At 44.5% G+C, this 17,599-nt stretch overlaps 1 pseudogene; it reads right to left on the minus strand.

Moving 5' to 3' along the window:
* Positions 1 to 11,337: 11,337 nt before the first annotated feature.
* LOC138447916 (zinc finger protein 268-like) overlaps positions 11,338 to 17,599 on the minus strand; it is a 104,641-nt pseudogene continuing 98,379 nt past the window's right edge.

Raw genomic sequence — 17,599 nt, forward strand, 5'->3', positions numbered from 1 at the left:
GTCAGATCTGGAACACCCTAAGGAAAGAACACCAGATCCCATATCATATCCTCAGCTTCCCTGAAGACAATCCTGCGGTGAGAAACGAGGGTCCTCACCATATGTGAATAGGTTAAGGTTGTTACCCGCAAGAAGAGGAATAGGGACGATTACCCCTGCCATAGATAGACAACTAGTGGGATCCGACTATGGGATGGGTTTCTCAAAGATCCCCTGGTTAGAAAAGGGGGGACAAGACCGCAATATATTCCATGGCCACAGATGGGTAAGGATCACTTGAAATGCAAGCTCCCTAGTTTGACTTGGTGGGCTGGGAAATGGATATATGAATTAGAGAAAATGACAGGAGGAAATACGGTGGCCATAGGAGACATGAAAGGTCTATTAGCAGCTATTCTTGGGGAGAGAGCGGACAACATAAGGAGATGAGCGGGATATGCAAGTGTGACAGCACAAAATATGGCGCATGTTGGAGCTCCATTTAATAATTGCAGGACAGATGTTTGGAGGGCTCTCAGGGTACAGTATCCTGATACGTCACATATGGGTGCAATTATGACATGTAAAATGAAGGAAGATGAAGATCCCATTGCTTACATTCAGGAAATTCAGGAGAAATAATGGCAGTTGGAAACTCCTGAAATGTGGGAAAAGACAGTGGCACTATTTTATCAGATTTTGTGTCAGGCATTGCCAGAACCGGTACAGAGACAGAATGAAAAACAAGTAGGGATGGAAGTGAAGACATGGGCTGAGATACAGCTAACCATTGTGCCTCACTATCAATTGTTACAAGAAAACATCAAAAAGAAAGATGAGAACAGAAAGATGGAGGAAGCCAAGTTAGTTCAGAAAATGTTTTCTAAATTTGCTTTAGGAGGGGCAGTATTGACAAGTGGAGGAGGGGGAACATAAGAAATAATGGGTGCGTCACAGGTGAATAATGCACGCCCAATGGATCAAAGTGGGTATTGTGTTTTGGCCTCGAGGTAGAGGTGTAGGGTTCGGAGGACGAGGAGGCGCATTTTAGCATGCCCAAGACTGATTTCAGAACACCTAAGGTGGATTTAAAAATTCTCAGAATGGAAGCCAAAATATTCAAGGAGGGTTTGCTAGAAGGCCACCCACAATATGTTGGAATTGTGGAATGTCAGGTCATATTGCATCAGCATGTAGGAGCGGAGGGAATGCGCAACAAAGCACACAGCTTTCAAGAGGGGGGGCAGCTTATTCACTGCCATATAGCACACAAACAAAAGAAGGCTTTGCCCAGGATCACACATCCTATCAGGCACAAGCGCCACAAGCACAGCAGGCACAACAGCAGGGGCCGGTACAACTGCATCCACTGCAAGGGCAGTCACAACAAGCACCTGTGCAAACCCAACAGAATGCAAAAAAGGGGCAAATACTGACAGCTAGGATAGGGGGTGTCACTGTAGTTGGAGGAAACACTTTTACGGGGACGGGGATGAATTTGTACCCTCAATATGACAGCTCACAGGGTGACTTGATGTGTTCAGTACTATCTGTGTTACCAGACCCACAAAAGGAAACTAGGGTCGATGTGATAATAGGAGGTAAATCCTTCTCTTATCTTGTAGACAAAGGGTCGACTCGCTCTTTTATCAGAGAGGGGAGATATCCAATGTCAGGAATTGCCATGAATGCTCAAGAGTTCTCTGGAGCTACAAATTTAGTTCCTTTAACTGATAAATTACTTGCTTCTATAGGGGAATGTGACATGTCCGTTCCCTTGCTATATCCATGACAAGACGCCAGTTAACGTCCTGGCAAGAGATCTGATGACAAGACTTAACATGACGACATCCACTTCAGGAACACACTATTTAAACGTAAGAGAGTTTATATTAGCATTTACAAGGAAAGTGACTCTACGAGAAGTCCCAGTAGATCCAGAGGTTTTCATGTGCGGGGTAAGCATTTTATTAACATGTCTACCTCGATTAGTGGGGAAGTTTGTGAGGATACCTGATGAGTTTTTATTTCAACCAAAAGTACCTATGGATGAGGAAGAAGGACAGACTATTCCTATAGAATTAGAAGCAGATATAGGACGCTGAGAAATAGAAATGCTCTGAGTAGATCATGAAGGAAGAGCATGTAGGACAATGATAGCTCTTGAGGAGGGATATAGATTGACAGGCATAACAGATGAAGATATGTTCAGAGATGAACGTATAGAGGATGAGGTAGTATTTTTTATAAGCATTACATAGTGGATAAAGGTTGAGAAAAGGGCTGTCCCACAGTGAATGGCGATAATATGGCAACAACCAGCATTCTTTCAGGAAGACCTAGAAAAGGTGACAAGTGTCCTTTGGACTACGGGCCCATATGATGTAGGTCTATTAAAGGGAATAGGTGAGGTTAAAATAAAACTCAAGCTAGGAGACATTTTAACACAAGCAAAACAGTACCCTATGTCCTGAGAAGCTGGTGAAGGCATATTTAAGACCATTTGAGCACTAATGAATCAGGGAACACAAGTGCCATCAGAATCCTCGTGCACTCTTAATCAGATTGTAGAAGCTGAGTTTCCATTAGTAATTTCACGGTAATCAACTTGAAAAAAGAGTGTTTCTCGATTCCGTTGCACAAAGACCCACAAGACCATACTTCCTTTTCATTCAGACAAAAGAGACTGAAACATACTCATTTAACCCACGGGTATTGCGAGTCCCCATTGATCTTTAACAAGGTCCTACAGATGGATTTAGGCAACATTGAACTTGAGTGCTGCAATTCAGTACATAGAAGACATACTGATTTGCAGTTGAACACAGGATGAATGCAGACAAGACTCTGTTCAGTTAATTACTATATTGGTAAACAAGGGATACAAGGTGGATAAGAAGAGTTTGCAGTATTGTCAGGAAGAAGTGTTATACATAGGTCAGTGACACCTGAAAGACCTGAGGCTATTATGAAAACACCAAAGCCAAACACAGTGAGGCAAATGCAGCAATTTCTGGACTTGTGCAATTATTGCAGGCCCTGGGTTTTGACTACAGCATGTATACCAAGCCACTTTTGCAATCACTAAAGAAAGCACAAGTTGGTAAAGAAAAGATAGAATGGACTGAAGAAATGGAGGAAGGATTTGAGGAATTAAAAAGAGCAATCTGTACAGCTCCAGTTTTGGGAATCCCCAATTATAGCAAAGTATTTTATTTATTTTCACACACCAATGGGTCATTAATGACAGCTGTCCTCATACAAAGGACAGGATTAGGTTATAAACCTTTGGCATACTACAGTGGGATTTTAGATCCAGTTATGAGGGGACATTTCCCATGTGAACAATCTTCGGCTGCTGCCGCATTTGCAATTGAGAAGGCCACAAGTATCACCATGGGCTGTTCTGCGACTCTTTACATGGAGCATGCCTTATTTGCCATTCTAGAGAAACCCAAGGGCACATTAACTTCACAGAGAGCTCCAGTGTACGAGGTAATGATTTCCAATCCAGCCATTAAAGTAGTGAGGTGTAAAATAGTGAACCCAGCCACATTTGTAGCTGGACCTGTAGAAGATCACGTGCATGAATGTTCAAATTATATTGAATTCTATAATGACATACCCCATATCAAAGAAAATGCTCTAGTGGGAGGGGAAATTCTCTTCTTTGATGGTTCTTCGAAAATTGATACAATTGGTGGGGAGAGGCATTCAGGCTCCACAGTTGTAAGACATAGATTAAATGGTGAATTTGAGGTAGTGGCGAGTGCAAGACTGCTGTCTCTCTTTTCAGCACAAGCGGCAGAATTAGTAGCGTTTACTGATGTGCTCGAAAAACATGAAAAGCAGGAAGTGGCGGTGTATAGTGACTCCGCCTATGTGACGTCAACCATACACGCAGGGCTGTCATGTTGGAAAGGAGGGGTTAACTCTGCGTAGATGGCACTCCAGTGCAACATGCATCACTATTGGACAGGCTCATTAAGGCACTACAACTCCCAATAGCCATAGCGGTCGTAAAATACGCAGCACATACTAATCGAACAGACTTCATCTATCACAGAAACAAAGCCGAAGACATAGAAGCCAAATGAGTTGCATATTCTTCAGAAATTGTTAGTTTTGATACTGAAGAGGTTTTGACTAGAAGCATACTAGTACGAGAGGTGTTTAACATGCTGTCAATTATGCAACTAAGGGGAAGAGCCCCACAAGAAGAGCAAGAGCTATGGAAATGTAGGGGGTGTTCTTTATCCCCCAAGGAAGCATTATGGAGACGGGAATGCACTGAAAAGACAGTATTGCCAGAGGCATTGTTGAAAGTTGCACTTGAGCAGCTGCATTACCCCACGCATGGAAAACGTTGCACAGTTCATGGTGAATTGCATTGTGTGTCAAAGGTTTACTGATGGGCATACACTGAGAACAATCATAGGAGTATTGCTTTGACCAAATGGTCCGTTTCAACAGTTACATCTCGATTACGTCAATATGCTGCAAACATGCAATGGATACATGTATTTATTAGTAGTATGGTGTCCCTTCTCCAGAAGGATCGAAGCCGGTCCATGTGCACACCCTGATGCCACTTGTGCAAGCAAAGTTTTTAGTGCACAAAGTATTTCCAAGATGGGGTGTGTGCAAAGTGCTAAGATCTGATAACGGACAACATTTTGTTAATGAGCTATTTGAACAAATTGGACTTCTATTCAGCATAAAGCATACGTTTTCTTCTGATTATCATCCACAAGCAAACAGAACATGTGAGAGACTCAACGGTCTCCTCAAAGCGATGAGAGGATAGCCAAGATCAAATTAACTCTGAAAAAGGGATGGCTATATTGCCTACCATTAGCCTTATATACCCTTCCAAATCAGCCAGGTTCTGACCACCACCTTACTCCCCATGAGTTAGTGACAGGGTGTTGCATGAGAACGCCTGTTGAGCCTCCATCTAGAGTCAGTACAGATGCCCAGAGTGTAGCAAAGGCTTTAGGTGATGAAATGCATGATTATTTGACATGTATGACTACCAGTGTTTCTTTCATTGCAGATCAAGTCAAGCATCAGAGGCAGGGGTCAAAGAACACAGAAGAGGACCGTCCAATAACCGATCCAAGTGAACTATTGCCACCACCGAAATTATATGTTGGTGACCAAATCCTTATCAAGTATTGTGCCCGCAAGTGGCACAAGCCTAGGTTTAATGGTCCCTTATGTGTTGAGGAAGTCTCCCCTTCTGCAGTTAAGGGATCGTGAAGAGTTACTTTGCTGCAGTTTGGAGAGGTGAACATTTACAATGGCGAGACCCCCCCTCCAGCACCCGTTGAAGACCAAGAAGCAAGACAAGAAGAAGAATTTGCATGTGTGCAGACTAGATCCATGACCAAGAAGGATGACAAAACATCATGTGATTAGCACATATTTCGTTTGGACTGGAATTCATTGGACAGTCCTTAAACTTGTAGCAGGAAGCGCATAGACTTGCAGAGAATTCCAGAGACTGAAAATGTACTTTTTTTAGAAAATCTTTGAAAGAGTGGAAATTGTATCAATATCATGCCAACACATCAGTTCCTGATTAACAATTGGAAGCGATCTCAATACCCAGATTCATTGTAAAGAGGATATTTGTTTTTTAAAAAAATGAACATATGATACCTGCTGACAGTGACACACACAGGCTTGTAGTTGGTTTATACTTCAGTCCTGCCCTGCCCTTGTTAGGAGAGATGTTAATATTCACACCTTTCTTCATGATCCCAAAAATTGTCCAGTGATAAGGAGACTCTTAACAGCGATAATTGAGCAGATTGTGCAGCTACAAATGCAAAATTGAATACTTATATTAAAAAGGATTCAAGAAGAGGATACTGTGATCATAGAAAGATCACAAGTTCAACAAATATTGGGATGGCAGACCAAATTTTTCTCTAGGCTTCTATGTATGATATATATATATATGCATGTATATTCTCTTTATCTTTCTGTATCTTACATTTCAAAGTCTTATTACCCTAGTGATTCATGTGAAAAGAGAACTCCTATGATTCTTCCAAGCATGAGTATGAACAAAAACCTCTTTAACCTCTAAGTGGTATGACAACAGACAAGGTATTGTTCAACCACTGTGTATAGACCATTGATCAATCCTCTCCTTAATATACAGTTGTATCAATAAGTATCAGTATTCATTCCAGTTTTTCACAAAAGAGAGTTTAACAGATTCTTCACTTTCAAATTTAATTTCAATTGGTGAGAAATATGCTCCTGCCAACACGTGTTTCGACCTTACAGAACACAGGTCTTCTTCAGGGCCAATGTATCACCTTTTAACATTACAATGATTAATAATAGTCAACATAAAATACACAAAATACAAGATCAACATAATTTACCAAGCACATTTCAAGTATAGAACACATATAAAGAATGGTATTCAAAAAGTGATCAGTTTGTTGTCAACAATATAAATACTGCATAACAAGCGAATCAGGAAACGTTTTGCATCCGGGGATGAGGTGCCATTGGTTGTTTGTCTTCCCACTGCACTCATGTCAGAGTACCAACTATTTCAGTGCTTGGGAGGACTAATATCTTTGACAGCATCCAGGCCGAGGACATGGTATGCATCATATTTAGGCCTATGCGTTTGTTTTTTCTGTGTATCATGGCGCGATATATACCTCCTCAGTGATATACTACTGCTAACATTGGTACTACTCTTTGTACTACAAAGGTTTTTAAGTATAATTTCAAACATTTTACTCATGCACAGACTCATTCGGGTAGTGGTTTTACTTGTTTGGGATGTATTGCAGCACATATATACAGTTGTGTTTAGCAGTTCAGTTATATTGAGAGATGTACTTTCATTCAGGAGGGGTGTAAGGAAATGTGTGTTTTTATTCAGGTTCCCCTCCCCTTCTCTTTTAGATGGCTTGATCCAACATGGCAGCACTCATCCCACCAGCTCCAGCCTACAAGATTTACTAGTACACTCTCACTTTCAATCAGGGCTGCGAGCCATGTGCAGCCTCGGGATAACCACTCACTTCCAGGGCTCATGGCTACTTCACCTCACTTAAGACAAGCTCTGCCCCTGCCGCCTCTAGCAGCCACCTTGGCACAATTCATCGCTAGGAACTTCTGCTTGCAACTTGACTTACACTGAGCTGCTCCTAGCCCCCACAGCTGATGGCCAACACCTCACCCTGGCTGCGCTTCATCAAACTGCAGCCCTGTTGACAAAACGGAGGCTGGCGCTCCGATTCAGATTCAAACAGAGTCTTGTTGCGGGGGGGGCGGGAGGTGTATGTGTTGGTCAATAAAGGACTCTCTACTTCCCTATTGAGGCTGTTCCCTTTATAATACCCCGATTCAGATGTGCTGGTCAATAAAGGACTCTCTACTTACCCTATTGTGGCTGTTCCCTTTATAATACCCCGATTCAGATGTGCTGGTCAATAAAGGACTCTCTACTTACCCTATTGTGGCTGTTCCATTTATAATACCCCAACTCAGATGTGCTGGTCAATAAAGGACTCTCTACTTACCCTATTGTGGCTGTTCCCTTTATAATACCCTGATTCAGATGCGCTGGTCAATAAAGGACTCTCTACTTACCTTATTGTGGCTGTTCCCTTTATAATACCCCCGATTTAGATTTGATGGTCGGAATTGTTGAGCTGGATAAAGGTCATCATAGGGGTTCCCTTGAAGCTCAGTCCCCTCACACTGCTTCTGGGGATAGAGCCCAAAGATCATGATACATGTAGATTTCCTAAGATGTGGGAGGCTCTCCTGCGTGCGAGGAAAATAGCAGTGGCACAAAAGTAGAGGCAGCCCTCCATTCTAGATCAGTTGGACTGGCTGCAGAAGGTTTGGTGCATTTATTTGATGGAAAAACTGATGTATATGGCACATAATGACTTAACGTTTATGGAAGCTTGAGGGGGTTTTTACAGTGAAATACAATTAGTTCCAAAACAAACCAACTCAAGCGTCTCAATTATTTTCCGCTCCCTAGTGTGAGAAACATGAGGGTGTCTCACGGTCTGAACCCTGGGTGTCTCTTTCTCAGGTGGCAAGGGCACAGCCATCGCCCTTGGAAGCAGACCCTGGGGGTGGACAAGTGCGAGTGGATCACCTGGGAGAGGGGTCCTCAGGGAATGGGGGTGAGACATCCAATGGTGAGATGCAGTATTTCCCCCCTTTTGACACTTCCTCCACCTTTATAGGTTATTCTAAATCCTGTCCCGGAACCCCCCCTAATTCCAACAAGTACCAACTCAGAAAGGAGGCATGGGAGAACCAGGAGAAAGAAATTGCAATTACCTTCTCGTGTATAACAACTGCAGGACTATCCCCCTGTCCACAGTAACACCTCCCTGCCCGACTTTCCTTCAGTCGCCATACACCCTTCCCAATTACAACAAGCCCCAAAAGGGAAGAGAGGAAATCACATATATCACCCCGTAACCTACAACCGGACTACCCCCATTTTCCCTACAATATTTTACCTGATTTTGCTAAATTCTCTTGTACAAACTACACTTCCCAGAATTCCTCCCCTCTATTCCTTTCTGAAACCATTGACACGAGGAGGAGAGTGATTAGGAGGATAAGGATTACCCATAGGAATCCCTGAGCCATTATCTCCTATGGACGACCACCAAGTTGTCCCGCTAACAAGGACAGGCATGGTCAGGCATTCCCTTCCAACCCCTCACACCTGGATCCGAATCACTACTCGCAGGAAGTTTAAAAGGTGGGCCAGGAAAGCAGACTTTGAGCAAGTTGGGGATACTAGAAGGTGCAAGAAGCTGAAGGAAGACCAGAATAGCTGTAGAGACCCTAGGAGACCGGGAGGAGAAAACTGCCCTGACACTGGCCTACTGAGTCCAGAGGAGACTGCACTGTGGAGAGGGAGCTGTACCTCCAGAAGGCAAGTCCAGGGGCAGCTGGGTTTGCCTGGCAGTACCAACAGCAGAAGTCCTGACCTGGGCCAGTCAGGTGAACCCAGGTCTCTAAGGGTCAGCAGAAGAGACCCTGACCTCAGAACAATATCCCCTTTTTGCTCCTGCAGCTCCCAATGCCAAATGCTGTTTTTGGGAGCTGAGAAGTGGGAGCAAAATCCCAAAAGTGCATTCTGGGACTGAAAGTTCCAATTCCTTTCTGTTGAAAACTGTGATGTGTGTGGGGAGACCCTAGCCCGGTGGAGGGAAGTCTTCTTGGTGAACCTTGGAGGGGTCTGAGCTTGACAGAGGGAGACCCCTTCTGAACTGTTGGAGAAGAGTCCGAGCCCGGAAGAGGGGAGGCCCTTTTGTACCTTGTGAACTTTCTAACAAGGGTCAGAGCCCGGAAGAGAGAGGCCCTTTTGAACCCTGTAAACTTTCTGAGAAGGGTACGAGTACAGCAGAGGGAGTCCCATGTGAACTTTTGTGATAGAAACTGACACCAGAGCTAGAGTGGTCAAGCGCCAAATGGGTGCTCATTCAAAGGTCTCTGACTGACTGATGCCTCCTCTCCCAAATAAGGTGAAACTACAAGTCCCAAGTAGTGGAGGAAGACGTGAACCCGACTGAGGGAAGGCTGCGATCTGGGGTGAACCCTAACACACCCTGGGACATTGTGGTGACTGAACTGTGTGAAGCCTTACTGGCGGCTGAGACTTGGACTTAGGGAAGAAAAGAACCTGAGGGGTCTAGTTACACTGTGGCAAATGTGAATCGGACCAGAGCATGCCGGTGAATTAAGTGGAAGGACGAAGTGAACCCAATTGGGGAAGCTAACGTTGCAATAAGGATCAGAGCACGGTTGAGGGAGATCCAAGCGGCGAAGAGCAGTCGCCCAACGTGAAAAGATTGACAAAGGAACTTGTTCCTTTATTGTTTTGGTACAGCTGACCTTCTAAGGAATTAGACTTTTGCAGAAAAGAGACTTGGCCCCGGAAGGTCCTATCATCATTGAAAGGAACTGTAACCTCGTGCTGACGAGGCTCAGGAGTGTGCTGTGCTCCAAGGTCCTGCCTTGTCCCGTGCTAGAAACGTGGGGAAGGGAGACCCCGGCCATACCATCCTGACATATCATTTGGTGAACTCTTCTTTCTTTTCTTGAGAACATTATCCCACACTATTATGAAACTTAGTTATAAGGATTGGCAAGACGCCACTAGGACTGCCTTATTATTTGATGCTCGTAGCTTGCTCCCATATTAGATTTAGGTTTAGATTAGGCATTTATCCCACCCATTTTACAGTTTAATAAACAGCCTTGAACTCTGATCACTTGTGTCCGTTTTACCCAGTGGCAGCAAATATGGTAGCCTCTCAGTCCCAGTTTGGTTAACTGGGATTTGGTAACTGTATGGTTAGTTCCTAGTGATGGACCTCATACCCAGGGTATAACCTAATGCTTCTTGTATTGTTCAACCAGATGTTATTGGAAACTATTGGTCCACGGATGCCAGAGATATCACAGGATTGCATAATGAGGCGATATGCACCGAGGTGGCGAACCCACCCTGTAGGTGAGGGCCCGCCAACCAAGTTAAGGGCCGAACGAGGCAAGGGTCCCTTAAAGAGGGTGGCGGGCCATTACCCATAGGGTAGGCCCAGCTTCCGAGGGGCATATCGCCATTAGCACCCATGTAGTGCGCTACACAGGTGCTAAATGATTTAAAACATTTTTTTTAAAGTATTTTCTCTGCGTGAACGGAATGCTTTGCGGCATCCCGTTCTCGGAGAGAAAATAATATACCAACAAGGCCGCCAGGGAATTGGAAGGTGGGGTTCCATACGGAGCCTCTCTTCCATTTCCATGGCATCCACACAGGGAAAGGAGCTATGGCGTTGGACACCCGCCACTGCAATCAGGTAAGTGGTATGGATGTGAGGAGAGGGAACAAAAAAAGAAAATGGGGTGAGCGGGGGAAGATGGCGGGTGGGGGTGCCAGCCATCAGGCGGCTTGGAACGTGTGCTTTTACTGGTAGTGTCAGCCGCGTTCCGAGCCAGGCTGGCTCCACCGCCACGGTGCTAATGATAATGTAATTTTGTTGTTCTCTGGCATATAATTAACATGCCGAAGTCCATCGAGATTTGTTCTCAAGGGCTCTTGTTTTCTTTGATTATGTATTAGTATCTTATATTGAGTTCTGTGCTTAAAAATACATCAAACTCAAACTGATTAAAAAAATCCCAATTGCGCACATTCCAACATAAAAACATGACGAGGACTAACTGCAGGATCTTGCTAATTAAAACAAGTGGTATGCTCCTGTTCCCGGGAGTGGCTTGCCCAGGAACAAAGACAAAGGCAAAAAGAAACTGATAAAAACATACAAACGGAGGCACTAGTGCGAAACATTTCTTTAATGTAATTACATTTGACAAATAATACAATATCATTTATCAGCATTTCATGTGATTCAATTTATGAACTATGGCAGAGACCGTTTAAATCAGACATTGACCAGCCTAACATTGTTCATATTTCATTTGGAATAAACATGTTGTCCACCATTACTTCTATGCAGAAATATCGCACCTCTTTGGCATTTGTAAGCCACCATCTATTCATCATTTCATTCAGAAAGACACTTTATTTCAGAATTTGCAAGAATCATTTTAATCAGAGCACTGCGATTTTGTCAGTTTAATTTGCTGTACCCAGTATATTCACAAAAGGGTACAGTTTTATAGACATGTACATATTTATTTATTAGTATAGCGCCAAATATAAGCCCCGGGGCATCAGGGCACTAACATGCATAACAAAAAAACATAAGACATGAGAACGAGACACCAGCCTACTGCAACAGAGTCACAACGCTGAACTAAAGAAACGATCATGCGAAGAGGTAGGTTTTTAAAGCGTGTTTGAACAGACCCAGGGCATAACAGCCCTGCAGCTCAGATGGAAAGGCATTCGATAGCTTTGGAGCAGCATAGTTAAAGGCCCATTGTCCACACGAGAACAGCTTCCTCCTTGGCAGAGTCAGCAAATTGGTACAATCAGATCTTAAAATTCTTTGTGCGGGTAGCCAGGACATTCTCGATAGGTAGCTAGAACTGTTGCCAAACATGCATTTGTGCGTGATGGTAAGGAGTTGGAAAATGATCAGATTATACAATGGAAAATAGTTGACATCTTCAGCTTGATAAAAGATAATTAAATAAGGGGCGTATTTCCAAAGTAAGCAGGGTAAACCCGGACAATATATTATCACAAAAGATCTCCCTTGCCAGTGAAACGTTTCCCACATTCAGTGCACTGATGAGGTTTTTTACCTGTATGTGTTCTCAGGTGGCAAAGAAGACGGTCCAGTGTGCTGAACCTTTTTCTGCATTCAGTGCATTGATGAGGTTTCTCACCTGTATGTGTTCTCTGGTGGATAGTTCGAACTCCCTTCCGACTGAATCTTTTCCCTCATTCAGTGCACTGATGAGGTTTCCCACCTGTATGTGTTCTCTGGTGGATAGTTAGATGTGCCTTCTGACTGAATCTTTTCCCGCATTCAGTGCACTGATGAGGTTTCTCACCTGTATGTGTTCTCTGGTGGCAAAGAAGACGGTCCAGTGTGCTGAACCTTTTTCTGCATTCAGTGCATTGATGAGGTTTCTCACCTGTATGTGTTCTCTGGTGGATAGTTCGAACTCCCTTCCGACTGAATCTTTTCCCTCATTCAGTGCACTGATGAGGTTTCTCACCTGTATCTGTTCTCTGGTGGATAGTTCGAACTCCCTTCCGACTGAATCTTTTCCCTCATTCAGTGCACTGATGAGGTTTCTCACCTGTATGTGTTCTCTGGTGGATAGTTCGAACTCCCTTCCGACTGAATCTTTTCCCTCATTCAGTGCACTGATGAGGTTTCTCACCTGTATGTGTTCTCTGGTGGATAGTTCGAACTCCCTTCCGACTGAATCTTTTCCCTCATTCAGTGCACTGATGAGGTTTCCCACCTGTATGTGTTCTCTGGTGGATAGTTAGATGTGCCTTCTGACTGAATCTTTTCCCGCATTCAGTGCACTGATGAGGTTTCTCACCTGTATGTGTTCTCTGGTGGATAGTTAGAGCTACCTTCTGACTGAATCTTTTCCCGCATTCAGTGCACTGATAAGGTTTTTCACCTGTATGTGTTCTCAGGTGATGAATAAGATGACTCCTATTGCTGAACCCTTTTCCGCATTCAGTGCACTGATAAGGTTTTTCACCTGTATGTGTTCTCAGGTGACGGATAAGATGACTCCTATTGCTGAACCTTATCCTGCATTCAGTGCACTGATAAGGTTTTTCACCTGTATGTGTTCTCAGGTGACGAATAAAATGACTCCTATGGATTAATCTTTTCCCGCATTCAGTGCACTGATAAGGTTTTTCACCTGTATGTGTTCTCTGGTGGATAGTTAGGTATCCCTTCCGACTGAACCTTTTCCCGCATTCAGTGCACTGATGAGGTTTCTCACCTGTATGCGTTCTTAGGTGATTACTAAAATCTCCTTTGCCAGTGAAACGTTTCTCACATTCAGTGCCCTGATGAGGTTTCACACCTGTATGTGTTCTCTGGTGGAAGGTTAGAGATGCCTTCACACTGAAGCATTTCCTGCATTCAGTGCACTGGTGAGGTTTCTCACCTGTATGTGTTCTTAGGTGATTACTAAGATCTCCCTGGCCAGTGAAACGTTTCCCGCACTCAGTGCACTGATGAGGTTTCTCACCTGTATGTGTTCTCAGGTGGCAAAGAAGATGGTCCAGTGTGCTGAACCTTTTTCCGCATTCAGTGCACTGAGATTTCTCACCTGAATGTGTTCTCTGGTGGATAATAAGAGCTCCCTTGTGACTGAATCTTTTCCCGCATGTAGTGCACTGAAGAGGTTTTTCACCTGTATGTGTTCTCTTGTGGATAGTTAGAGCTACCTTCTGACTGAATCTTTTCCCGCATTCAGTGCACTGATGTGGTTTTTCACCTGTATGTGTTCTCAGGTGGATAGTTAGATGTGCCTTCTGACTGAATCTTTTCCTGCATTCAGTGCACTGATGAGGTGTCACACCTGTATGTGTTCTCAGGTGGCGATTAAGACCTACTTTCTTGCTGAACCCTTTTCTGCATTCAGTGCACTGATGAGGTTTCGCACCTGTGTTTGTTACCATGTGGCTAATAAGATATCCATCCATACTGTAACTTGTCCAGCATTCAGGGCACTGATAAAGTATCTCATCCGTAGATATTTTCTGGTGACGAACAAGACCTCTGAAACGATCCTACCAAAGGTTTATGCAGTTTCAGTGTGTGGATACCATGTGTATTCACAGAGTATTTATGCAATCCTCTAAACTACCTTTATATGCAGACTATATATAACATGCCACATGTGTTTCATCAGCCATAGGGAAAATAACAGGACTTATTTGCAGAAAATAATGCACAATTCTTATGATTAGTCTTACATGCTATATAGATATTAGATCTCTGCCTTAGTGTGCTGGATGTTACGATGAGGGCATTTGCCTGAAAACCCTCAGGTATTCAATAGGCTTCTCCAATCACAGTTGCTCGTTTCTTTGAAAAGTCAACTGGTTCCTAGACTGGTATCCGTCTAGCGCATATTCTCTCAATAAAGCTTTGTCCTGCATTAGTCCTTCAGAGAAAAACAAAAATGCTGTTGCATTTTTCTGGGCATCAGTCACCTATAGAATTAAAAGGAGATTCACATTAATAATCAAAACAGGTTCAAGATCACGGACATAACATTTACCCGGGAGACTGGTTTGCAGTGCTACTGATATATGATAATTAATTGCCTTAATAAAGTACTTGATATGACTTTGAAGTTCCGTATAAAGGGGAAAGTATCTGCTCAATGGGTGGTAAAGAAGTAATTCTCCAATCATTAAAAGAAATAATGCAACACTTTCCGGGCAGATTTCATGGAGCCAAGAATAACGCAGGTTGGTTTATAGATAGACCATAGACTTAATATTAAAGACTTTGCTACACAGTAAAAAAGAAGCTGGAAAAAATATACTTTACTTAACACCAAACCTGGGTGTATTTTTGCATCTAACTTTGGCCATTGATTGCAACCTGCTAGCCCAGTGACTGTTCTATACTGCTGTACTTGCTTACTCCTCCCTCCTCTCTTTTCCGCTCATGGCGCTTTCTGTTTCCCCCATCTATTCCAACTGCTTCTCTATCAACTATCCTTCCCTTCTCACTAAGTCTGGAAAAAAGAAATTTAAAAAGGATATCTTGGCCTCCAATCCTGGTCTCCCCATCGCTGATTCCTATACCAGCGCCTCTTCCAGACAGACCCTTCCAGACAGACCCTCACCGACATCCTCTTTGTTGTTCCTTCGCCGGAACTATGGACCCTCCATATGATCTCTGTGCTTTGCCCTGTCTCCTCCTCTCCCATTAATGGTGGCACTCGCTGGGATGTCCTCATGGCTTCTTTCGACTCCTCCAGACTCATCCTTAATGTCTACCTAAATGGCACTGTCCTGGTACAAGGTCCTCAGGCCAATCTCCTCCTGATAGGCGTTTCCCTCGCCTCATCAACTTCCTCTCATCTCCAGCTGCATCTCCTCAAACTCCTTGGCTACCTAGCCCACTTTTTCTTCCTCCTCCTCTGCCACTCTTCAGGCAACCTCCACAACGCCGCAGGGCATACCTCTGATTTGTACCCCTCCCTGGAAAGTCTTTAAGACCGGCAATCTTCTTCATCTTGCCACTCTCAACTCTCGCTCTGCTGTTAAACACTCTTCTAACATCTGCCACCTCCTTGAAGTACTGGACCTTGATGTCCTCGGTCTTACAGAGGAACAAGTTACTTTCTTACCTGTTAACTTTCTTTCGAAGGGATGGTCCGACGATGTATTCCATATCTATGACAGTAATCACCACAGCTGTGCTGCTTCGGAAAATCTTTTGGCGTCTGCGTCCTGCGTCGATGCCGTCGATACGCCGCCCTTGAGGACCTCCTCCGAAGGCCAGCGTCACCGGATGTTATAAGTAGGACGCACGACGCCCGTAACCTCAGTTGTAGTTTTTTCCCAGAACGTGTGGTACCAGTCTTCTGCCAGTCTGACACACATAGCCTTGCGGAAACGTAAGCTGCAATCGCATAAGAAATTCTGTAGCGGGGAAGGCAGGGAGGGAGCGATATGGAATACGTCGTCGGACCATCCCATCGAAAGAACGTTACCAGGTAAGAGAGTAACTTGTTCTTCGAGGGGATTGGGTCCTCTGACGTATTCCATATCTATGATAGACTCCCAAAGCAGTACCGATGCAAGGAGGTGGAAAAGAATTTAGAAAACAGAAATTTAGAATGCCCAATCAAATTGCGGAGTAAAGGACCGCCTTGCCAAAGGCCAGATCCTGCCCACGGATGGAATCGAGGGAGTAGTGACGTACAAAAATATGTACCGAAGCCCAGGTGGCTGCATCGCAGATGTTACGAATAGGAACACCCCTCTAGAGCAGTAGAGGCAGCCATACCCCTGGTAGAATGGGCCCGCAAGCCGACCGGTGGGTCCTTACCTGCCAAGCGGTAACACTCAGAGATAGCCAAAATAATCCAGCGAGACAGTCTGTTTCGTCACAGCTTGTCCCAAACGCTTTCCAGCGTAACCAATTAAGAGTTGTTCGTCCACTCTGACCCAGGACATGCGTGAAATATAAAAGCTTAACGCTCTCCTAGGATCAAGCTTATGGAGCCTCTCTTCTTCCTTGCCAGGATGTGGAGGAGGATAAAACGCTGGAAGAACAACCTTCTGGCCTAAATGAAATTCGGACACCACCTTCGGAAGAAAGGAAGGACGAACTCCAAGGACAACCCTGTCCTTATGAAACACAGTGAAGGGTGGCTTAACTGAAAGTGCCTGTAACTCACTCACTCTGCGAGCGGAAGTGACCGCAACCAAAAATACAGTTTTAAGAGTCAACAGTCTCAAAGGGCACGAATGCAAAGGCTCAAACGGAGCACCCATCAGAAACTTGAGAACAAGGTTCAAATCCCAACCGGGCACCTGGAAAGGTGACGGAGGGAACACATTAGTGAGCCCTTTCAGAAACTGAGAAATTAAAGGAATTTTAAAATAGGAACACTCTTCAGACGAGCGCTTAAATATGGACAGCGCCGACAGGTAACCTTTAACGGTACCCACTTGCAAGCCCCTGTGGGCCAAAGAAAGCAAAAAAGACAGAACCACGGGAATGTCACATGCAAAAGGATCCAAATTCTTAACCCTGCACCAGTCGCAGAACTCACGCCAACGGCAACGGTACAGGGACTTTGTTGCTGGCCGTCTGGCCGAGAGCAACACCTCCATCACGTCTTCAGGGAGGTCCCAATCCTTATACCTCAACCTTTCAGAAGCCAAGCATGAAGGTTGAGGGATCTGACCTCTGGATGGAGAACCTGCCCCCCCCCCTCCTGTGAGAGATCGTCTCAGTAGGGAAGACGAAATGGAGTCGAGAAGGTCCGGGTACCAAGTCCTCCGGGCCCACGCCGGAGCAATGAGGATCATCCCGGAACCGAACCTCCGTAACCTCCTCAGTACTTGCGGGATGACGAGGACTGGAGGAAACGTGTACAGCAGTGGGAATGACCA

This window comes from Ambystoma mexicanum, chromosome 3q (genome assembly GCF_040938575.1).
Source record: "Ambystoma mexicanum isolate Mex_15411 chromosome 3q, UKY_AmexF1_1, whole genome shotgun sequence".
Taxonomy (NCBI): domain Eukaryota; kingdom Metazoa; phylum Chordata; class Amphibia; order Caudata; family Ambystomatidae; genus Ambystoma; species Ambystoma mexicanum.